This window comes from Idiotropiscis lumnitzeri, chromosome 2, assembly GCF_059441095.1.
Source record: "Idiotropiscis lumnitzeri isolate Australia: NSW breed Sydney's pygmy pipehorse chromosome 2, RoL_Ilum_1.0, whole genome shotgun sequence".
NCBI lineage: Eukaryota > Metazoa > Chordata > Actinopteri > Syngnathiformes > Syngnathidae > Idiotropiscis > Idiotropiscis lumnitzeri.
Window position 1 is genome coordinate 26,128,500 of NC_142392.1, and position 25,527 is coordinate 26,154,026.

A 25,527-nucleotide genomic window follows, 5' to 3' on the forward strand; every position below is an offset into this window, starting at 1 on the left:
CTTCAAAGACAAATTACACTACATATTGAAAGAAAAATAATACTCAAATATTGAAATAAGTATAGAATTGAATGAATAAACCACAAAGAAATAAATACCTCCTGGAAAATATCCTTATTATCAACATTTCTCAAAGCACAACATTTCGATCAGATTGAGTTCTTTCTTGCACATTCTTCAACAATCGTAATTTTTTTTACTTTTACTTTTTAAGTTACTTCAGTGCATTTCACACCTGTGCCTTCAGTGAAGTCCTACTTTGTCCTACTTGAATAAATCCCCATCAAAATACCATCATTTATGACACCACGGCTGGACAAATAATATCCAGAAACACACTTACGCACCACTGAGTGAGTGTTGGACGATATAGCTTCTCTTGAAAGGTCCGACTTGAAAATGTCCTTGCAAGTGTATCTGAAATTAAATCCACACTTTTCCCTCCTTCGGCCATTGTGGTTTAAAAAAAGCAAGAATATTTTTCAGATTTTCGAACGGTCGCCAGTTACGACTTTTGGGTGTGTTGATTCGGCATAGCGCCGCCCCCTCACAAGTGAGTATCCAATCACAAAATGCGTTCATCACCCTCAGCATAAGGTCAGCGAGAAGGCTCACTGTAACCAACTCGTGATCTGATTGGCTATCGCAACCGTCTAACAAATTTGAAAGCTCATTGACTTTGACAGAAGAGATGCTCGCACAATTGCATCTTAAGGCCTCGGAACGCATAGTGCCCGCTCCCCGTATTGTGAGACCTGCCTGGCAACACGAGCGAGCGGAATTCTGATTGGATTCAAAACTCTCACCTAAAAATACAACGCTCAGCTATAATATGACATCAATGCGATGATTATGATCATTTTTTTATTGATTTTGTTTGGCCAACAGAGAAGGCCTTGAAGGCCCACCACTGAGTTACTTAATAGCCTAAATTAACTTTACTTTCATCAATAGAGTTAAAGTTATGCTTTATTGTAGGATTTATGTAATTAATAGCCTTTGATGGACTTCAGTGTACTTAATGTAAACTGGTAACGCTGAAAAAACAAAACAGACAGCAATTCAAGTTTAAACCCATATACGTGAAATGCGCTTTAGAAATAAAGTATATTTTTGCACACATTACGAGTTCCTCCAGATCGACGCTGACCTCAATGATGAAGAGAGCCAATCAAAAATCGCAACCCAAAACACAAGCAAACAGGAAAAAGTGACAAACAAGAAAGCTGGGAAAGTGAAGAGTGTGAAACAGGTGAGAAACCCAACAACATTTTACGTTTGTATTTCCATACGTTGTAATTTATGGATGGTAATAATTCTTCATTTCTACTTCCAACATAGCGCAACTGTTGGTCTGGTGAATGTATAATCTTGCGTTGAGCCGCCACTACAATGAGTTACGATTCTGAACTGCAGTGGGCCTCAACATAGTTTATGTCAGGTCAGGGATTTCGACAGGGGTCCCCGACTTATCAAGGGATGGATATACAGGAATGGGTCCCGGTTTAGACGAGATGGCGCCGAGGAGCAACATAAGGGGAGTCCACATCTGTTCTCGTCCTTGAGGGTTTTACCAATACAATCTTTTTCCAACCACCGGAGTGTCTCAGAAGTTTTTTTATATCACCACTCCAGCCTTGCTTGTCGACCTGTCCGGAGGGAAGCTGGGCCAGACCAGCACATCAACAACAATAATATACCACAAAGGTTAAAAGTCGTTGTCTATTAAACAGTGGATGGGGAGAAAACCAGTCTTCACCCATTCAAAACTGTGGAAAACATTCTCACCTACAGGCGAGAAAACGCAATTGCGGTCTTTCAATTTGTCCCTCTCCGACCACTTACGGGAATCTCAAATAAATAGAAAAGCCGTTTTTCCATTTTTGCTCGTGTTATATTCTATTTTCGTCGTCGAAACAAAATTTTAAATTCAAGCTGTTTTGAGATGTTTCCTTCCTTGTTTCAGAAAACAAACAAGCTGTATTTCAATTTGGGAATTTATTTTTTAAAATGAAACTCAAATAACCAGTCGTTTTTCCTTTGTTAATATCTGCTTCCAAATGTAATATAACTACTTTTCAACAAACACGTCCTTCACTAACTCATACATCATTTTTATGCCATTATGGGCGTGGTCTGGAATAGTTACTTCAACAGGCACTCGGTGTTACTCTTTTCGAGTTCAATCAAGGCTCAACTTTGTTCTTCGGTTTTAACAGATGTGATGTATTGATTGTAGTCGTTTCTCATTGCGAATGCAGTGGTGCCCCCTGGGTAACTTGTTGATGACGTAAGTTGTTGTTGAGCGCTGAACGAAAAATACTGTAACGTTGTATAATAAGTCAGGCCAATTTGTCCATCCATCCATTATTAAGCCAAAAACGGCTGCTGTTGGCCGCAACCACGCCGATCAGACCACAACCAAACACAACGACAACAACAGCGGGACAAAGACCAGGAACCTTCTCGAGGTGTCCCGCGAAGGGCTTCTTCATGGAGGAGCCCTGCGAATCCTGGCTACTACACTCAGACTCACGTCGTGGGAGGCGCCCTTTCCCCTTATCGGAGCTGCATTGCCCGTCCTGCATCTCCGATCTCTTCTTCTTAGGGCGGGCGACATCGACTGTGCCGCCTGTCGACGGGGGTTCCACAGGAGCTGCTCCGGCCTGTCCCGATATTCAATGGACATACAAGGCTTCGTCTGCAGAATCTGTTTGGGCTCTCTCCGCCTGCACGGGTGGCACGGGCCAGTCGTAGCGTCCCCACTTCATCTATAACTATCACCCCGTCATCTCTTGCCCCCAACTCTACGTCACCCATTCCCCCCCGCTACTCCCACACGCGAGTCTAGCGCTTCTGAGGATTATCCTCAGGCGCCTCGAGTGATTTAACAACAACAACAACGACAACAACATAACGTTCACACCCCTGCTGCCTTCACAGCCTCCACAGAAAAGAGGAAAACACAGAACCCTTGAACTATTTATAAAGTCGTTACACTGCCCTCCCCTTTATCAAGAACCTCGTCCCGAGGGCGTCATTCAACAAAGTCACTGAGGTGACCCGGTGGTCTCCTCTGTCGCTGAGGTTGCCCCGAGGCATGTCCGCTCGGAACAGCTAATGTAGCATCAGGCGATGAGTCCTCAACTGGAGCCGCCTGTGGGGGTGGGAGTGGAGGTACAATCCGCCGTCTTGGAGGGGTGGGAGTCGAAACCTGCTGTGAGTGTGTCCGCAACCCAGTGTGCTGCTGTGGAACGGCATCACCTCTATATGGGGCCAGTCTGTCTCTGTGGAGGGCTACCCGTCTGCCACCAGGTGGCAGCTGCACCCTATACACCACCTCTCCTATCCTCTCCAGCACGCCACACGGCCCCGCCCAGTGCCTGTCCAATTTAGGACACCTGCCCTTTTTCCTTTTTGGGCTGGACACCCAAACCAGGTCTCCAGCCTTAAAGTCCGTCCCTCTGGCCTTCATGTCATAATTCCTTTTCTGCCTTACACCTGCCTTCTGTAAATGGTCGCGAGCAAAGACACGTGCTGACTCCAACCTTTCTTGAAGTCTCCTGGCATACTCTGACCCTGGTGGCTCGGCTGTTGTATCAGGGGTCTGCCAAAAGCCATTTCCACCGGTGTCCGTAGCTCACGCCCCAGCATGAGCAGGGCAGGTGTACATGAAGTGGAATCCTGTACAGCGGACCGGTAGGCCCACAAAACCAGAGGGAGATGCCTGTCCCAATCTCGTTGGTGCTCCGCTATGAGAATTGAGAGTTCTTTTGCCAAGGTCCTGTTAAAGCGCTCATTGAGCCCATCACTTTGAGGATGCAGAGGTGTTGTGCGCGTTTTCCTCGTGCCCAGTCGCTTACACATTGCAGTGAACACAGCCGACTCAAAGTTTCTCCCTCGGTCGCTGTGAATGACCTCAGCTGCCCCAAACCTTGTAAACATGCCTTCAACCAGCGCGTCTGCAACAGTCTCTGCTTCTTGGTCGGGGATGGCATATGGTTCTGGCCATTTCGTAAAATAGTCCAGACCAGCTAAGACATAACGGTTGCCTTTGTCAGTGTGTGGAAATGGGCCCATTATGTCCACCGCAATCCTCTCCATAGGAGCGCCCACTGCTAGCTGTTGGAGGTGGGCACGAGACCGGCCTGGTGGACCCTTGTGCGCGGTGCAGAGGTCACACCGGCGACAAAAGTCCTCAACATCTCGCCTTAGTTGGCTACAATAGAAACTTTGCCGGAGTCTGCGAAGTGTTTTCAACACACCAAAGTGTCCTGCCCCTGCAGGCCCATGAGAAGCTTTCAACACAGCCTCTCTCAGAGCCCTGGGGACGACCACCTGCCATCTATCCTCCCGAGTAACAGGCTCCTTTCAAGCTCTCTGGAGCACCCCATCCTTGACCTAAAGAGTCCCAATCTTTGAACACAGTCCTTTAGTGGCAGGCGAGTGTCCAGCGACCTCCTCCCACTTAGGGTTTCGACCCGACTCGACCCACTGCAATACAGGTCGGAGGTCAACATCCTGTTGCTGCTGCTTCCTCTATTCAGGTGCCCCCACAACCTTGACCTCCCTACATACGGGGTCGACATGATCATGCGCGGGACTTTGCTCATCACCACAAAGTTCCTTCTCTCGGGTTTCTCTGTTCTCGCAGAAGCGGCAGCCAGCAAGAGCACAAGGGCGTCGAGACATAGCGTCAGCGTTGGCATGGCGATTTCCAGCCCTGTGCTCCACTTGGAAGACATATGGCGCCAGTTCTTCAAGCCAGCGTGCAATCTGTCCTTCAGGCTCCTTAAAAGACAATAGCCACTGAAGTGCCGCATGGTCAGTGCGTACAGTGAAGGGTCAACAGGACAGATAATATCGAAAATGGCTAATGGCTCTCACAATTGCCAGCAGTTCCCTTCATGTGACACAATAACGCCGTTCAGCCTTATTCAAGGTTTTGCTGAAGTATGCCACTACTCTCTCCCCGTCTGCCCCCACTTGACTCAAAACCGTCCCTATTCCGACATTGCTGGCATCAGTGTCCAGGACAAACGGCAGGTTGGCATCTGGGGGAACGAGAATGGGTGCCTCCGTCAGCACCTTCTTTAGAGAGCTGAAGGCCCGTCTGCACTCGGGAGTCCAGTCAAAATCAGTGTCCTTCCGCTGCAGGTGGAAAAGCAGTGCAGCTACACATGAGAAACCCCGCACAAATCGCCTGTAATAGGATGGCAGCCCAAGGAAGCTCTTCAGTTCACGCGGTTTGCTGGGAGTAGGCCAGTCCCTCACGGCTCGCACTTTCTCCTCCAAAGTGCTAATGCCTTCCCCTCCAACTTTGTGTCCCAGGAACTCAAGCTCTCTTCTCATGAAGCAGCACTTGTCAGTATGAAGCTTCCGACCCGCAGTGGAAATCCTTTGTAAGACCCGGCGCAGGGCCTCCAAGGCTGTATGGAAAGAGTTCCCATGGACCAGGATGTCAACCAAATAGACCAAACACTCCTGTCAGGGAATGCCAGCCAGCACCTTGTCCATAAGCCGCTCGAAGGTAGCTGGAGCATTACACAGGCCGAAACAGAGAACTCGAAACTGCCACAACCCCCTGCCAGCACAGAAAGCAGTCTTTGGCCTGGCTTCACGGCTGAGGGGCACCTGCCAATTTCCACTGCGCAGGTCTAATGAGGAGAACCAGGACGATCCAGACACCAGATCCAGATTCTCATCAATGCGGGGCAGTGGATAGGAGTCTTTCTTGGTCACGCTGTTTAAGGGTCGATAGTCCACACTGAACCTTTTCATCACTGTCTTTTTGTTTTTACCATGACAACCCCTGAGGTCGAAGTGCTGTCAGATGGCTCAATGATGCCAGCTTTTAGAATCTCATCAATTGCACTGTCCACTTCTGCCTGATGTGCAAGGGGAAGGCGGCGTGCATCCCCCGTGTCAATTTCGTGCTGCACCAAGTCTGTTCGGCCCACCTCCTCTTCTGTCAGCACAAAAATGTCCTTAAAGTCCCACAACAGTTGCCACAGCTCCTCCTGTTGCTTGGGTTCTAAACCATCACCGTTGCGCTTCCACACTTCGCGCACTGCCGTCAATCTGTCCACTCCACCTGTCATGGACCACGGGGCCGGGGAAGAGGAATACTCATCAATGTGGGCATCTGATGTGGGTGGAGAAGTCATAGGAGCCAGCGGTTCATGACTTTTCAGGCTGTGTAGGGCGCACCATTTCAACTGTGGGGCCTCTTGGAAAAGCCAACGTGTTCCTCTCCAGGTCAAGCACGCATTGGGCTGTTCGTAGAAAGTCCAGTCCTATGATGCAGGGGTCGCGTACCGCGGCAACCCACACCTGAAAGTTCATGTACTAGGATAGTCACCACCCCCCTTCCAAGCATAGGTGTGAGTCACTGTTCGAAGCTTGACTGACGTAGATTCCAATCGTGCCCCGGCTGGGAATACATCAGGCCTCAACAGTGTTGCAGTGGAGCCGGTGTCGACGAGGGATACGCAAGGAGACCCCCCAAGCGAAATGGGGACATGGCAGAAATCCCCAGCATGGGTCCAGCCAACCACCCTCACAGACTCTGCAGTATCATCTGCTTCTGGGGAAAATGGAGCCCCTCTCCCCCATCTTTGTGGTTGGGTTCCGTCTCCAGGAAACAACGCATGTTGGGACACAGGTGCAGGGGTCTGCGGTGTCCACTCTACACAGACCCCGGCCCGTTTCCCTGGCCATCTGCCTTCTTGGGGGACCGCACGCTAATGTGCCCAGGCTGGCCACACACCCAACAAACTGGAGGATCCCGTCGGGAACGAGCACCACTGCGTGGCGACTGCAGTGTGCTAGTGCGAATAAGCTCAGCGAGCTCATCCACCCATGATGGTTACTCTTGGATTTGGTTCACTGGTGTGGCAGAGCGCACAACATGGCCGTCAACATGGTCAATCCGTGTGGTGTCCCCTATGACCTCTCTCTCCACGGCCAGCTCCAGTGCCTCCTGAAGAGTACGGGGATGCGCCAGTTGAGTCTGTATGCGCAGTTCTCTTGGGGTAATGGCCCGGATAAACTGGTCCCTGGCCAGCTTACTCTGCACATCAGTCGGCATATGGGCATATGCACGCCTTGACAGGGTTTCAATGTCATTCGCGAACACACGCAGTGGTTCACCAGCCTGTCTTTGCCTGTTAGAGAGCTCCGAGCGTAGAACATTAGGTTGACTGCATTGTCCAAAACGCCATCTTAGGGAACCAACGAAGCGCCATAGTCATCTCTTTCGGCTGGGCTGAGCAATAACAAGCAGGACAAAGCTTCCTCCGTAAGACACATGGCCAGCTGCAGTGCTTTATCCCTCTCAGTCCAGCCAGCAGCCCGTGCCAAAAGTTCAAATTGGGCATGGAAAGCCTCCCAGTCTGCCCTACCGGAGTATTTTGGAGTCTTGACAGGCTGATGACGACAATGGCGGCCGTCAACGTCGTTCGCGCTTGCTCCTCCTCCAGTGTTCAATGAGCCGAAACCAGCATCGAACGCCAGCTTCCTTGCAGTCCGCCTCAGGTGGTTAACATGCTCCGAAACACTTTCGGGGTTCATATCACGGCCACATGCGCCATCGTAAGAATTGTCCACCACCTCCTCCTTGTTTCGCGGGGGGCCACCGTAACTTTCTTTACTCGTTGCCATACTGTCGTTATCACTTCTGACACCAGTGTAACGTTGTATCATAAATCATGCCGATTTGTCCATCAGCGATCACTTTTATTATTAAGCCAGAAACGGCTGCTGTTGGCCGCAACCACGCCGATCAGAAAACTAAAAAAACGACAACAACATAACCTTCACTCCTGTCGCTTCCCCGCTGCATTCACAGCCTCCCCAGAAAAGAGGAAGACACAGAACCCTTGAACTATTTACAAAGTCGCTACAATATCAAAAAGTGCAAAAGAACAAAAGACGACTTGACAAAACTAAGCTTGACTACAAGACAGGTCAGAAAACAGGGACGAGAACGTCGGAGAGCGACAGCGACAAGCGACAAGCGACCAACAAGAAATAAAAGCAACCAGGGAACGAAATACAAACACAGTGAAGCTGCCGTCAAAGGCAAATCTAATTTATTTCATTCCTTTATTTCATAGTTTAATGTGGTTCAAAAGTACACTGAATAAAGACATTATTTTGTGTTTAAAATGTTAAGTAAGGTATAATTGTCAGGTGTTTTGGTTTAAAATCGTAGTAAAGGGGGGAACTTGTTTTTTCTTCCACATGTATAAACTGTTGTTTAGGGACATGGGCATAGATGCACACAATGGCCAGAAGAGGCAATGTTCTCTGAAGAGAAGGCAAGACGACAAGTCACGTTTGTGTAAAGAATTGTAAACCTTTATTCCTTTTGAGTGAATGTGGCCAATGAGGTGCTATTTACTTTAAGTTTCTTTATTGTTTTGTGAGCCATCCTTATTTGTGTGCTCTATCCGTTTATATCCAGGGGTGCGCATAACTGGTACGCAGGTACGCATGCGCAACAGAAATCAGGGATGCGGAACGTCAAGTGCGTCACGACGCGCCTTTGCGTACCTGTACACACTGCCATCAATCCACTATTTCATCAGAAGCACAACGAACGAGGTGAAAAATGCCAAAAAAACAACAGACTTGAAGCAAATTTTTGGGTGTTTCACCACGTTTTAATCAATGTTGAACATATTCAGTAAATATGAACCTGCTAAATTAAATAATTGACCTTCTGTCCCGTAAGTGTTTAAAATAATGCCAGCAATCGAAATACAAACCTTCAATATTCATGTCCGGTGTGGCCATTCCCTATAAGAAGGGAAGGCCGGAGAGAGGGGACACCTTTCCCTTTTTTCTTTTTCTTTTATGTGATTGCATAAATATTCCGTTTTATCAGTTCAACTAACGCGTGTGCGTCCTAGTGTGCATTGAAAGATGCAGCATAAAATTTTTTTAAAATTTTGGATGATAACTAAAGCAAAATTAGAATGAGAAAGATAATTGGCTACATAATCATTGGGTGAAATTAATCTTCATTGCAAGAAGCGGTCATATAAATAGAGAAATATAAGATCATAAAAGAATGAATGCATGTTCCGTGGAATGTGATTTGTCAACATGGAAACGCCCTGAGTGATGAAAACGTGAACATATGGTTCAGGAACAGGTCTCTTTGACGGCAAAAGTCTGACTATGGTAAACAATTGATAATTAGACCTCAATGAAGTGATTGTGCAGTTAAAAAGTTCATATCTTGACTGTGAAAAGCTAAAGTGAGAAACTAGGATTAACTATTTGGCAAACACTAGAACATATTCAGTCTCGAGGAAGACTGAATGCAGTAAAATTGCAATAAGAAGAACAATAAACCTTCCCAGAGTGTTACAATGTCCTGCAAACAGAAGTTTGGGATTGCCCCTGAGGGTGAAATTCCTCTCTGAACTCCTCCTTTGTGCCCCCGGCAGCAACTCATAAAACAGGGATACTGAAAAGAGATACAATTTTGTTGAAACAGAACATGCAAGGTTAAAGGTCATGCAAAACAAACAAAAAAACCCATCTAATGTTCCATACTTTAGTTTGGCGACGGATGTACTACGGTAATTCAATTAATGGAACGACATTTTGAGATGGAAATGACAGGAATATGATGAATTATCATGTTATGAGGGGACTTTTCATATACAGTGGAACCTCGGTTCTCGACCATAATCCGTTCCAGAACCCTGTTCGAGAACCGAATCAAATGCAATAGTTGTACGCACTACTTTTCTTTTTTCGCTAGTAGCAGCTTTGTTGCTTGCACTGACCTTTGGAGGCATGATTAGGGGCTAAAACACTTCGCAGCACGTAGCACGTCCGTACGCGACAACAATTGGTCAATTGCCCGCTAAGCATCCCACCCTCACGTGCGCACTCTCGCATCATACCGGCGTTCGAACTCCGATGTTTGTTCGAACTGCGAAGCAAAAGAACTTCTCTTTTTTTTTGTTCGATCTCCGATTTGTTCGACCTCAGAGTCGTTCGAGAACCGAGGTTCCACTGTACAGTAAATTGATATAAATTAAATTAGAAATTTATAGTCTGCGGATAATCCACTTCAAATTATACTGACTCATTGGTTGAGGAAAACGGGGTTATATTAGTTCAGTGGTTCTCAATTATTTCCTGTCACGCCCCCCCAACCAAGAAGAAAATAAATTTGCGCCCCCCCCACCATAATTTTTTTACATTTCGTACTAATGTACATGTTCTTTGTATATTAATGTTGGATTGTCAAAAAAATATCCCTTAACAAAGCTAAATTGATCAAAATATATAATTTTGAGAACGACTATTGTGAGGATCTCGATACTCAGCACTCTGTGGTGCGAATATTGATGGGATGATAAATATTTACTATACGTTTTTGTTTAGTTTTTTTTTACTTTATTAACATGAACAAACCAAACAGTTATTAATGCGTACATAATATAGAAAAGACAAAAAGAGCCAGGGGGATTTCAAACAAAAATTCTACATAAATAACATAAAGCAACAGTTTTAATTTGTTGTACATTTTTTTTTATGTTTACAATCTGATTGACGTCAAACCGCTTCGTTTTGATGACGTCAGCCATTTCCGTGTTCCAGCCTGAGAGCGTCTGCTAAAGTGCTCACGTAGCCATCGTCTTATTTTTTTGGATACGTAATGGTTGCAATCCAACATTTCTGTTCATAGCTGCTGGCTCTCCGCCCGAACGCGGTTTGAGTCAGACTTCTTTTAAAAGTCGAGCGTCCATCGAGCAATTCATTTTAGCGATTAGCGCGCTTAGCGCCTCCTTGCTCGCTCTGCTGAGGCGCAAGATAGCTTGGCATTTAAAGAGCGGCGAAAGAAATCACTTCCGGGTCAACGAGCGACGGGGCGACGCTTTTTTTTTTTGTTAATCAGTACTGCGTGACAGGGCGACACGTTTTTTTTTTTAAACCAGTACTGCGTGAACTCGGGGCAAAAACAGCTTTGACAAGCTCAAACTCGCGTTGTCTGAGATCGCCTTTTTCGGTCCCAAAACCATGCAAAAAAGCATGTTCGCCAGGGTCCCACGCGCCCCCCTCAGCATCACACCGCGCCGCCCCAGGGGGGGGGGGGCGCCCCACTATTTGAGAATCACTGTATTAGTTAGTTACAAAAGAAGAGCTAAATTATAATTGTTGTGTTCATGGGGATTGAATATGAATCATAAACAGAAGACAAAACCAATTGGCATTGGCATTTGTAAAATATATGTAAAATATTAAGTTGGTGAGCTCTTATGGGAGACGGGGCGAGACGCGAATGGATTGAAGCTTCCGCCAGTGACCCGTCCAATAGTGTCACCACCACTCAGCTGTGCCGGGTGGCCGTCCTCGAGGGCGTGCGCCTGCCAGTTACTGACATCATGCGAAACAGTCCGTCAATGAGAAACTGCTAATCAGTATGAGTAGAATCCCCGTTTTTGCATCGATGAAAGAAAATATTGGATTGGATGGAGAAAAAGAATTGTTACACTCGCGGGTTCAGGGGGCCAAGAGTGCTAATTCACCGGGAACGGAAAAAAGAATATGGGGGGGAGAATTAAATAAAACCGGGGAGAAGCAGCTAATGCAGCAGCCGACGCATGCAGCTCCCATTGCGTCTGCTCTTTCCGTTTCCGCTGCTCCTTGGCCATGTTCTGGTGACGCAGCGCCACAGCAGGCTTGTTGTCCGCACCGGCTGGTCAACAAGGTCACGTAACCAGGGTTCGCGGTTAACTTTAAAAACTGCTTGCCCATAGGGCAAGTGCCACTAAAATTTGCCTTGCCCGAGTGGCCAAATTACTTGCCCGACTTGGGCAAGTGACAATTTTTTTTCTCTAAGAATAAAATGTCTATGGTTGTAAAATGTGCGCCACAAATGTAAATAAACATATAATCTGATAAACATAAATTAATCTTGTTTTCATCATCAACCATGAAACCCTACTCACAACAGCATGTATCATCCTGTGCAGTTATTAAAAATGTTAATTGTAGTTTTAATAATTAACAAATCTGCATGTTAAATTGGGAAAATGATATTACAGCAATCCAGATGATCAATTTTAAGTCCAGCCTATTAATTGAGTAATCACATGAGTAAATTATGAGTGTGGGAAATTTGTGTATTCCTTTCAGACCAGTGCCTGTGGCGCTGCGTCCATAAGTTTCATAGCATAAACAGAACACAGTCACTGACACTATGTCAGGTCACATCATGGAGCTAATGAATTAACAGCCAATAATCAAATATTACTCCCTTCCTTACTCGCAACTGAATTGTCTACTTAAAAATATTCGAGCTATTTTAGTCATGTCAGAGGAATCCGAAATGTTCGGATTTGAACGAACTCGTCGCCACTTGTAAACATGCGCAGAAGGTAAGAAAACTTCCGGATGTCAATTTTCGGCCGAAATATCGTCGTTTTTGTTGTGTTTTTCAAACTTCAAATGAGGATGCAACTACAGCGAGTTCCAATACTTCGGGATTTATTGACGTCCACTTTAACTCGACATTCACTGAACTAACTGATCCCCGTAGCGCCCGCCCATTGCCCCCGATAAGGCCAATGGACCAGACCACAACATAAGGGGGTGTCTGGGTTAAACCATCACCATACAGTGCACACAAACGGATCACACCACAGTTTTCGTCGAAATTAAAGATATTTGGCTGCTTTAAAAAATGCTTGCAAGTTGCCCATAATTTTACCTTGCCCGTGGCCAAATTTCACTTGCCCCGGGCAATCGGGAAGCGGTTAACCGCGAACCCTGGTAACAGAAGTAGGGGTTGTTATAGAGATGGGTTGTGAGTGGGACGTGCTTTTGCTGTGGGGTGTGGGGTCACTGGGTGATGAGCGGTCCAAACCGAGCCACTTCCTGAAATGTACCATCCTGTGGTCCAGCGCCATGCCTGTCACAAAGAGCTCCACTAGCACAGGGGCGCCACCGCTACCCCCTCCTCCGACAATGCTTCTATGGCTTCCAAACACACACTTGACGCCTCAACCCGATTGGGACCACATTCCACGATAGGGGTGCCCACGGAGCCTCAGCATTCAACGACCGGCAGGTCTTGGCATTCATGTGACGCTTGATGGACAACAGTTTTTGATGGTGTAACAAGATATTCCACGCTTTGCAAGTTCCTTCTGCATATCCCAGTGAGCAACAACACTGTCAGGCTTGTTGAACTCTTGAGATTGGCCGAGTCACTGCCGTGGACCGAACCCGCACTTGTGAAACATTGGAATTTGAGTGGGACTGAATTTCCAGAAGGGACTGAATTGTGAACATCGGGCGGGGAAGCATATGTTGTCCTCCGTTCCAGTAGACTGGGCAGCTCTGAGACCAGGGTCTCCATCCTCCCGCAGCTGGTACGTCCTGTTCCTGCTCTGGTCTGCGTAGTGTAGCCGCCTCCACCCATTCAAACCACCAATTGGTCCTTTGCATTGAACACTGAGTTATGATGATTTTGTTTTTCAGGATGCATTCACCCAATTTCGAGGGTCAGAAGTGCGTCTTGCATTAGGATTATGTATTTGTGATGTCTACCGGTGCTGCCTCGCATGTGTGCCTTGCCCCAGAGCAGAGGAAACGGTATGAATTGTCTCTGTTCGCTGAGCCACAAATCACATTCACTATCGGTGCGCATCATCATGCTAAAGATTTCGGCCCATTGGTGAAGACGGTTGGCAGAGTTAATTTCAGATGTCGAATACTCCATGTCACTTGCAGGGTGTGGTGTTTCAGCACCCATTACGAATTCCTCTGTTATGGAACATTTTCCGAATTTCTCGACACTATGATGGACAGTAAATGGTTCACTCTGAAGCGAAAGCTCCGTTTGCGTCTCTGTCAGAGGGGTTGTGGACCCGGGGTCTGACTGATGTTGTGCTCTGTTCCACAGCTTCTGCAATTTGTTTTTGCTATATCTGCAAATGTTTTTATATTATTGTGAAAGAAATTAAGTTTGTCATGTCATCATGTTTCAAAACTATGCTTACGGGTTAATAGAAGGTCACAAAAACATGGACCTCTTAAACAGGAAAACGTGAGTTCAGTGGTAACAGAGTTGTGTCTATGCTGGCAGATTAACAAGAAGCCACAAAAACAGATGCACGTCTTGAACCGTGTTTGACAGGAAACCGTTTAGCTCGCATTGAACAGAAGTGTGACCCAAACATGTCTTGTAAGCTGAAACCGTTCGAACAACAGGAAGCGTGTGGACGGGTGTGATAAAGTCAAAGTGTTCATGTTTTTCCATTCTTTATGAGTTTGCATATTCAAATTGCTTTCCTGTGCTTCAATAAAACGCCGCACAGCAGCGGGAACGCTTTTCTCTTTGCCGGACTGCTCCTCGCAAGTGACAAAGACAATCTTGGCTGGGTGATTCATTTATGAAGGCTTGTCTCGTTTTTGACAAAAACTCTGACATATCTTGTTCAAGCAATTCCTTCTGGAATGATTCGACCTGACTCTCAAAACTGTGCACACTGCGGCAAAAAGATCAATGGAGGTTGATGAATTTTAGTGGATAAAGCACAAAGGATTCATTTTTCTTTTAAAAATCAAGTACGTATTGGTCTTTTTTATGAAATTTTTACTGGCTCGTTCAATGAACCTCCGGTGGCTCTGCACTGTTTTGTGCACGTGTGCGTAGTTTCACCCCATCCAAACATTTAAAATACATTGAATGCATCCATCCAAGGTTGCACGGATCTCATCAGTGAACAAGCGCATGCTGCAAGGAATGCATCTGCATCTTTGGCTTACTATGGGCTTAAAAAGGGAGAACGTCACAATGCCCTTTTCCACCAACAGCCCCCAGTGGCCCCCATCAATATGTTAGGGTCCCACAACAGGTGTTCCATCAGACGCACACAATAGCCTGTGTGTGCTAACTTCAGCTCGCTTCCAGAAACATCTGTGACTATGTCAGGAATGAAATCGGGCATCAGCCGCAACGTGCTTTCTTTTTAAATGCTCGTTTATCACTGTTGTGCTGCTAGGAAAGGGAGGTTTACATCGTAGGACGTAATTTTGTGAAAATCAAGTCAAGGTAGCACGGTAGAAACAATATCAGACAAAGTTGCAGCCTGATCTTTGACTTGACCAAACCAAATTTGTCTTGTAGTGTCCTGCAGACGTCAGTGAATATGATCTCTGTTCTGTGAAAGAGGAGCCAGACTTGACTCACATCAAAAAGGAGGAGGAAGAGGAGGAGATCAACAAGTCACCACTGAACGTTTTCCCTATAAAGAGTGAAGATGAAAACAAGGGTGAGCGTGAGGACAACAGAGGGGCGGAGCCTCCAAGCCACAGCTTTATTCATCACATGACAACAGAAGGTGATGCAAACCACTGGGGGCCATCACAAGCACATCGTGAGGACACATCATCAGATGCTCATGACAATGATTCTAATGATGATGATGATGATGATGATGATGGGCAAGCCAAAGGTGAAAGGGCATGTCACACTGACAGTTGGGTATGTTCTCAGTGTGGGAAATCATCAACTTCAAAGTCGTCTTTAAAATGGCACACAAGAACACACAGTGGAGAAAAACCTTTTTTATGCTCAGTTTGTGGAAAATGCTGATCTGAAAAGTCACATTTACAAATCCACACAAGAACACACAGTGGGGAAAAACCCTTTTCATGCTCAGTTTGTGGCAAATGCTTCTCTCGAAAGTCTCATTTCGTAAGGCACACAAGAACGCACAGTGGAGAAAAACCTTTTTTATGCTCAGTTTGTGGAAAATGCTGATCTGAAAAGTCACATTTACAAATCCACACAAGAACGCACAGTGGAGAAAAACCGTTTTCTTGCTCAGTTTGTGGAAAATGCTTCTCTGAAAAGTCACATTTACAAATCCACACAAAAACACACAGTGGAAAAAAACCTTTTTCCTGCTCAGTTTGCGGTAAATGCTTCACTCAAAAGTCTCATTTTGTAATGCACACAAGAACACACAGTGGGGAAAAACCCTTTTCATGCTCAGTTTGTGGCAAATGCTTCTCTCAAAAGGCACATTTAACCGGGACGTAATTTTGTGAAACGCCCCCATGGTCCGGTCCAAGTTGGGGTCGCACGCATTGCTCCGTGTGCGGCAGGCACAAGTCAAGGTAGCATGGTAGAAACAATATAAGACAAAGTCGCCGCATGAGGTTTGACTTGACCAAACCAAATGTGTGTTTGTCTTTCTGTGTCCTACAGATGTCAGTGAAAACGATCTCCGTTCTGTGAAAGATGAGCCAGACTTGACTCACATCAAAAAGGAGGAGGAGGAGGAGGAGATCAACAAGTCACCACTGAACGTTGTCCCTATAAAGACTGAAGTTGAAAACAAGGATGAGAGTGAGGACATCAGAGGGGCGGAGCCTACAAGCAGCAGCTCAAGTCATCACGTGACAACAGAAGGTGATGAAGACCCCTGGGGGCCATCACAAGCACATAATGAGGACACATCAGACGCTCATGACAATGATGATGATGCTAATGATGATGATGGGCAAGCCAAAGGTGAAAGGGCACGTCACACTGACTCATTAACTTCAAAGCGGTCTTTAAAAGGACACAGAAAAACACACAGTGGTGAAAAACCTTTTTCTTGTTCAGTTTGTGGGAAATGCTTCTCTCGAAAGTCTCATTTAACAATCCACACAAGAACACACAGTGGAGAAAAACCCTTTTCCTGCTCGGTTTGTGGCAAAAGCTTCTCTCGAAAGTTTCATTTAACAATCCACACAAGAACACACAGTGGAGAAAAACCCTTTTCCTGCTCGGTTTGTGGCAAAAGCTTCTCTCGAAAGTCTCATTTCGTAAGGCACACAAGAACGCACAGTGGAGAAAAACCTTTTTCCTGCTCAGTTTGCAGTAAAAGCTTTTCTCTAAAGTCACGATTAACAAGGCACACAAGGACACACAGTGGAGAAAAACCTTTTTCCTGCTCAGTTTGCAGTAAAAGCTTTTCTCTAAAGTCACGATTAACAAGGCACACAAGGACACACAGTGGAGAAAAACATTTTTCCTGCTCAGTTTGTGGAAAATGCTTCTCTCATAAGGCAAATTTAACAAGCCACACAAGAACACACAGTGGTGAAAACCCTTTTTCCTGCTCGGTTTGTGGCAAAAGCTTCTCAAAAAACGCAACGTTAACAAGGCACACAAGAACACACACTGGAGAAAAACCATTTTCCTGCTTGGTTTGTGGTAAAAGCTTTTCTCAAAAATCAAATTTAACAAGTCACACAAGAAAGCACAGTGGTGAAAAACCTTTTTCCTGCTCAGTTTGTGGCAAAAGCTTCTCTCAAAAGTTTGATTTAACAATCCACACAAGAACACACAGTGGAGAAAACCCTTTTTCCTGCTCAGTTTGTGGCAAGAGTTGCTCTCATAAGTCTCATTTAATAATTCACACAAGAACACACACTGGAGAAAAACCATTTTCCTGCTTGGTTTGTGGTAAAAGCTTTTCTCAAAAATCAAATTTAACAAGTCACACAAGAAAGCACAGTGGTGAAAAACCTTTTTCCTGCTCAGTTTGTGGCAAAAGCTTCTCTCAAAAGCTTGATTTAACAATGCACAAAAGAACGCACAGTGAAGAAAACCCTTTTTCCTGCTCAGTTTGTGCCAAGAGGTTCTCTCAAAAGTCGTATTTACGACGCCACACAAGAACACACAGTGGAGACAAGCCATTCAGTTGCAGCGTTTGTGCTAAAAAATTCTCCACTAAACAGCATGCTGAAAGACACAATTGTGCTGGTGAGAATCCTTGAAGATTAAAAAAAGAAAAAAAAATGAAAGAACCGACTCTTTGTGGTAAGATGTAAATTTTGATTTTGAATAAAATATGATATATTGAATTTTGCAAAGCTTTTTTATTGACATTAAGCCAATGTGATCAGTGCCAGAATAACCATTGTGTCTGAGTGATGATGATTTGTTTTGGTGTTTACATCAAACATGTAAATAAAATTAATTGCCTTTGCCTGGAATAACATTTTTTAACATTATGCTTTTCAGTTGTCTTTTTAATCGTACCTAATGGAAAAGGTGTGAGAAGAAACAGTGCTTATGAAATCGTTGCCTTCCACAATCATCAATAAAATCACTTGTTCCACTTGCTCAACTGGCCTCCATTACGCAGTGTGAAAAGGTGAAAAACTGAACTAGAAGTTGAACTATAAAAAGAACAAGAAAGAGAAGCGTGAATAGTCTCAGTTTCTCTCAAAAGTTTTGGTATGTCAGGAGTTGGCAACTTGATGGCGACTGGAGTCAGTTCAAAAATCCTCGGGATAAATTACATACCAGTATTTTGGCGAATCAGATTTTCCCTGCGAAGAAAAGATACTTTTTAGAAAGTTTTGAAGATGCTACCAAAGACGCTCATGGGTATTTATTGGTGGATTTAAATCCTTCATGTCCAGAACAATATCGTTTGAGGACGGGTGTACTTCCGGATCAGTGGCCTACCGTCTACATCCCCAAAGGCTAATAAAAACAAACGCTCCGCTCCTCAAGACCCTGTTTAAAGCCTCGACCAAGAAGCGTAAAGACATACTGACCAAGGGTCCGGCCTCTTTGATCAAGGTATTGTGCGAAATTGCTTTCAATCTGTTGAAAGGTCATATACCCCTTTCACCTGCACAGTTTAAGAAATTAGAAAAACAAAAGAAAATTATTAGACTATTGGCCCATAAAAAAACGAGCCTGAAGAAAAAACGCGCCGCTTTGACTCAAAGGGGTGGATTTATTCTTCCTCTGCTGGGGACTGTTGTACCCCTCCTAGGTAATCTTTTAGGAGGATTAATCAACAAAAACTAACCATCATGAGTTTGAAAGCAACTCAGAAGATTTTTCTTCTATCGCCTCAACAACTGGAACGACTGAAAAAACCCGAACCTACCATCAGACAAACGGCTGAACAGGCTTTGGGTGTGAAGATGAAAGCCATTTTAGAAGATCGATCGTTAACCCAGCATGAAAAAATAACAAAGTATCAGTCTTAACTGCACCGTTATTTAACTCTTCTCAAACAAGGAGAAAAGGAAGAACAACCCCTGGCAATGACCCTACCGCTAACACCAGAAGTTTTGAACTCTTCAAAGAGCTCGGTTGTCGAAGTGCAAGACAAAAAGGTGGGGGATGAAACTGAGTCCTGGTTCGATATCCTGCAAAACGTTCCGACTCGTTATCGGAAAAACGCCAACTATGTTTTGAGAAAACTCGAGGACGCCCATAGAAGTTGGACCCCTCGTCACGAATTTATGTATCAAGATAAACCGATAAAAGGATCGCATATGACCGATTTACTCAGACAGATTACTGTGACGGGCAAAAACATCGCGACTCAAACACCCAGTGGCTGGAAGGAGTTTCTGCACACTCGACACGAACTCAATATTCCTGAAACCACCATCGTCAACCCCCACGCCCGCGATGAATTGAGAAGATTGAAACTCCGAGGGTAGTTAAGTTCTGATAATGGCGATATTGAGAGGAGGACATCCAGTAGGAAGAAGATGAGTAGAAAAAGAAGACATGCTTCTGTAAAGTGGTTGGGTTATTCCCCCTCATTGGTGTCAATGAAAAACCGAAAATGTTTGTATGTTTTTACATATGTTTTATTCAATAAAAACATTTTGAAATCATTACAGACAATGACATGTTTTAAATTTGTGAAAAGAACACGGCGCCTGTCCGATACATGGCTTTTCTACACACGTTTGATAATGTTTAACAAAAGTAGACACCATGGCGTCGTTATGTAACACATCCTTGTAGCATGCTAACACATCCTGATAACTCAACCCACAGCCTCTATGGGTTAAATAATAGACGCAATGCTGTCCGCAGGTGATTGACAGCTCGTGTTGCAGACGTCTGTTATGGTACAAAATACGTCGGGAATGTTTTTTCAAAAATGAGTTTATGGTTTGCGGATAATATTGAAATTCCGGGGGAATTCCAAAAGCATAAAAAAAAGTACTCGTTCCATCTTTTTCCAGCGTTAGAGCTAGCCAATGCTCTCCAGGTAGGTTGCGAGGATGTGTGTTGACGATGTAGAAGATTGGTGGGGTAGGTTGCAGCGAATTTATTTCATCCGAAGCGTAAACGCCTCCAAATAAACGCCCTTGTAGACGTTTCATGAGTTTCTCCAGCTCTCTCCCGTTCATCAGTAATAATCCACTAAGACTTGTCGTTTTGAATTAATTTCCAGGATGGAATCGTAGCATGCATACACGGTAAGGGTGGTTGTGTGTGGGAGTGGGAGTCTAAATCTCATCTCTAACCTCAAACTCCAGTTGAAGACGGGTGCGAGAGCTCCCGAATCATCGTTGGGGTTTAAGTTAAAAACATAGAGCGCGTATCCGCCTGAAAAGTCCTCCCTGTTGATGCAAAGAGGTAAATCTTTCAAATGTCTTCCTGTCGCTGTAAACAAGTTATGAAGCTCTCGAACCGCGTTTCCCGCATTAAATTGGGGTTGGAAGGCTTTGGCTGGAATCTGTCTCCCTTCTTGACATAGCGCTAAATATTCCAAATGATGATGAGCAAAATTAAATGGATTCAAATCTTTTCTGCCCACAAAGGCGTTGTGATTGACAAGCCCTAACACCACATAACGAGGTGTCTGGCCGAGGAAAAGGTTATCTTGTTGACAGGTTCTGGAATGTTGCGGGATGGAATAAGTTTTCACATTAATTCTTGATAACGGATATAAAGCATTTTCTTTGTTGAGAGCTGCTGCATGACCGATAGAGATGGCCGGTGAGACGGCGACTCTTTTCACAAAGAGGGATGCGCCCATGATTTTCAGATGATAGTTCATATCGGGAGGACTCATAAAACAAAATTGGTCGTTGGCTTTGATGAGTTTCACTCGTAGATCCACGTTATTGAGAAGATGTCTCTCACAAAAGAATATGTCGGTGTGTAGAGGTCCTATCACGGTGAATGGTCGGGAACCCGTCACAAATTCCGATCGGCGTATCAAACCTTTGTTAACAGCATCCCCCGTTAAGGCTGTTGAATCCATATGTCCTGGTGTATCTTTGTAAAACATAGCCGCTATACTAGCCAGTATACTAGTAGGCTAGTGAGGTATTGACTGTCTGTTTGTTTGCTTAGATTGGCTTGGCTTGACGCGCTGGCGGCTTTGCTACCTGTGATTGCTTTGCGATGTTATTCACCAAAGAGTCCATGAGTATCTTGTTAAAAGGTTAGGTTTATTTATCAATCGTCAATATTAAAATCAATCTAAAACACCATAAAGTTGCACACGCTCCGCCCAAGCGGTCAAAAACCTGTATGCCCTTTAAGTCCGTACCTGGGCATACCTTCTTCCTCTTCCCTTTTATATAATCAGTCAGAGCGCCACACATTGCTCAACAAAAGTAATACACACACACATTTGACCCCTATTTGGCGTCTACACACCGGCCCCTAATTGACATGGTTCACAAACATGGCAATTCCTAAAATATATCCCCCCCCCCGAACATTTTAAATAAATTAGGTCTCACAGACTAAGCATAATTTGGAAATTGGTCTTTCAACTATATTGGATTTTGTTCTCAATGTTACGGATCTCACTAACCCAAGTGCATCTGCATAAACTTCCAAGACTCTCCCTAGAAGCCAGGATCCCCGTGGAGCAGATGGATCCATAATGGTCACAATGTCTCCGACAGCCAGGTTCCTTTTCTTGTCATTCCATTTCTGTCTTTGTTGAAGCAATGGCAAGTACTCACGAACCCATCTCTTCCAAAATAAATCAGCAAGGAATTGGATTTGCTTCCACCTCCTTTTCCCATACTGGTCCTCAGCCGAAAAGACACCAGGCGAAATTGACGGCTTCCCTCGTAACAGGAGAATATGATTGGGCGTGAGTGGTTCCAAGTCATTGGGGTCATCTGACAGCTTGGTGATTGGTCTATCATTCAAGATAGCTTCTGCCTCACATAACACTGTTGCCAGTCCATCATCATCCAAGGTTTGTTGACGTAAAACAGAGTTTAGGACCCTTCTCACTGAACAAATCATCCTCTCTCAAACGCCGCCAAAGTGGGAGCACGGAGGTGGGTTAAAAGTCCAATTAACTCCAACTTGCGCAAGATGTCCTGTTATCGCTGCCTGATCCAAATTGGCTAGAAATATGCAGACCTTTACCAAGGATGACTGGATGCTTGGCCTCCTCTGGCATTGCACCTTTGCCTAGCCTACCTCCAACTCTTAGCAGCCCATCATCTAAGGTAGGGTCCAATTTACAGATAGGGCTATGGCGGCTCACACTCGAACCCTTTGCAAGAGCTTCTATTTCCAACTTAAACCTCTGATGCTGACAGTAACGGATGATGGAAATGTCAGCATCTTGTAAATCTTTTAATGCTAAAATGTGTCTTTGTGGCTTTCTGATGGGCTTATTACATAACACGGTGACATTTCTTGAGGGAAGCAGCTGCTTGTTCCCCTTGCACTTTTCCTTCAACCATGATTTCAACTTTGAATACCCAGACGCTGCTCTTTTTAGCCTTCTCCAATCTGAGAAGAATAGGATCAGCTGATCTGTTGGTACAGGAGTGCACACACTGACAGCATGAGCTGCTGCCTCCTTCCTGACTTCTTTATCTTCCACGTCCAAAGAGACATCCAGCAGTGTCTGTGGCTACTGATCCTCTTCCCTCCACAGGTATTCTGGTCCTTCCAGCCATCTTCTGCTTTTCAAAAAGTCAGAAACACTCAGACCTCGCGACACATAATCAGCTGGATTCTCCCTTGTACCAACATGTCTCCATTGTGCAGGCTCAGACAAGTCTCGTATTACGGCAACTCGATTTGCAACAAATGTATAAAATCGCAGATCTTCATTGCAAACATACTTCAGCACGGATGTGCTATCGGTCCAAAACACAGACCTATTAAGGTGCATTCCAAGCTCAGCCTTGATCATAGCATCCATCTTCACAACGAGAACAGCTGCAGACAGTTCAAGTTGGGGAATAGTCACAACCTTTAAGGGTGTTATTCTACCCTTGCCAAGGAGAAAGGATACGTGAACTTGGTTTTCGTCGCTCACTAAATGCACATCTGTGACAGTTCCATAGCCTCCTTCGCTGGCGTCAGAAAAATGATGTAATTGTGCCTGCTTTACAGCTCCAAACCCAGCTGGTCTAATACACCGGTCAACTTTAAATGTAGCTAGCTGGCCCAAGTCCTCCAACCACCTTCTCCATCGCTTTAAAATGTCTTGTGGCAAAGGATCATCCCAACTGCAGCCCCTTCTACACAGCTCCTGTTGCATTATTTTGGCCTGAAGGGCCACTGGCGCCAGGAAACCCAATGGGTCGTAAACAGAACTGTTGACTGATAGCATCCCACGTCTGGTCAGAGCCCGATGCTTTATTTCCGATCCAAAGACGAAAGCCTCCGTCTCCACACACCACTGAAGACCAAGCGCTCTTTCTACTGGAAGCTTGTCATTGTCCAAATCCAACATCTTCAGCTCTTTGGCTCTCCACCCTTCAGAGATGGCTTGTAAAACAACACGACTGTTGCTAATCCACTTTTTCAAAGCAAAGCCTCCTTGTTGACAGACAGCAATGAGGCCCTGTATCAGCTGGATAGCTTCGGTGACAGTGGCTGTGCTCTTCAGACAATCATCAACATAAAAGTTCTGTTGAACAGCTTCTATAACAACCGGTAGGCACTTAGACTGATTGTCTTGAGCCATTCTTCTCAGAGCATAAGCTGCGCAACTTGGTGATGAGATGGCTCCAAATAAATGCACCATCATTCTGTAAGGCACTGGTTGTTGTGTTGTGTCTCCATTAGGCCACCACAAAAAACGTAGAAAGTCCCGATCCTCCTCTGGCACACAGACTTGATGGAACATAGCTTGAATGTCTCCCATGAAGGCTGTTGGATGTTGTCTAAACCTCATGAGGACGCCCATCAATGTGCTTCTGAGAAGGGACCCTTGCAGCAGCTCCGTATTCAGGGACAAGCCTTTAAACGTGGCACCGCAGTCAGACACGACACGCAGTGTTCCCTTTCTGGGATGATGGACACCATGATGGGGAATATACCAAACTCTTCCTGAATCAAGGTCTCTTTGATCATCAGGTACTTGTTCTTGTAACCGTTGTTGGGCCACAGCAAAATTGTTTGGCAAGAAGACATCTTTCTTCTTGAAAGGTAAGTTTATAGTATACTTTCCATCCTGTAACTTGGCAGATGTTTCCATTATATTGAGAGACTGCTGGTCTTCTCTTGACATTTCCTGGCTTTCCATGTGCTTCTCGCAGAAATCATGATTATACTGGTTCATTAGCAGCTCCTCCAGCCTGCTGACACCAATTCTATTCACAGATACGACAGAAGCTTCCATCCTACTATTCCCATCCAGTGGGCCATTAACCACCCAGCCGAGCGCAGTTTTGACAGCATACGGACCATTACCTTGACTATTAATAACTTCCCATGGCTCCAATAGCTTGGGTGCATTGATCCCGATCAACAGGTCAACCTTGGCTTGAATGGACGGTACCTGTATACCTGACAAATACGGCCATTTAAGGAGGTCTTGAGATGTTACCATATCGTCTGTAGTGACTGGCATTTGCGCCTGTGTAAGCACTTCCGGCAGTGGATGGAACTGAGAGCTTTCCAGGCCGGCCACCTCGAGATTAAAAAGTGAAAAGGCATGACTCATCTTTGTTTGACCCATTGTTCGTATCAGGACTTGGGTTCTCTTTCCAGAGAGGTTCAAGCGATTCATCAGTTGTTCAGAACAAAATGTTCCGGTGCTGCCTGGATCCAAGAATGCATATGTTAAGATCACACAGTCACCTTTGGCAGCTTTTACTTTAACAGGCAGCACTGACAACATGGTGCGACAATTGCCGGCCCCTGTATGTCCACAAGTTGTGTGAGAAATGGGAATAAGCTCTGGTGTTTCCAACTCTTGTTGAGGAGCAGTTGCCAGTCTATTTATGTGCAACACTGTTGGATGATTTTGCTTGCAAATGTTGCATTTCAATCTCATATCACAGTCACGGCTAACATGTCCATGACGAAGGCAGCCAAAACATAAACCTCTTTTCTTCAAAATAAACAGCTTGTCAGTGTGTTTCTTTCTTCCAAACTGCTTACAATTTTCCAGCAAATGTTCCAGTGAGCAAAAAACACAACGGCCATTTTCATAGTCTTCGAAGGAGTGTGGCTGCTTAACCTTGGGAGGATCTGTCTCAGTCACGGTACTGGCCACCACGTTCCCCTTCACTCTACTGCCCGCATATGACCTGCCTTGACTTATTGATGTTGAGTTAGGGCTGTAATCATGCAGATCTCCAAAGAAGGGGTCCGAAAGAATTCTTACGTGCCGCTCTATGAACTGTACCAAGTCAGCAAATCCAGCTCTGTATCCTGTTGATTCCATGATGTCATAGGCCTTGCCACGCCAATGTTCTCGTAATTTATAGGGCAACTTGGCC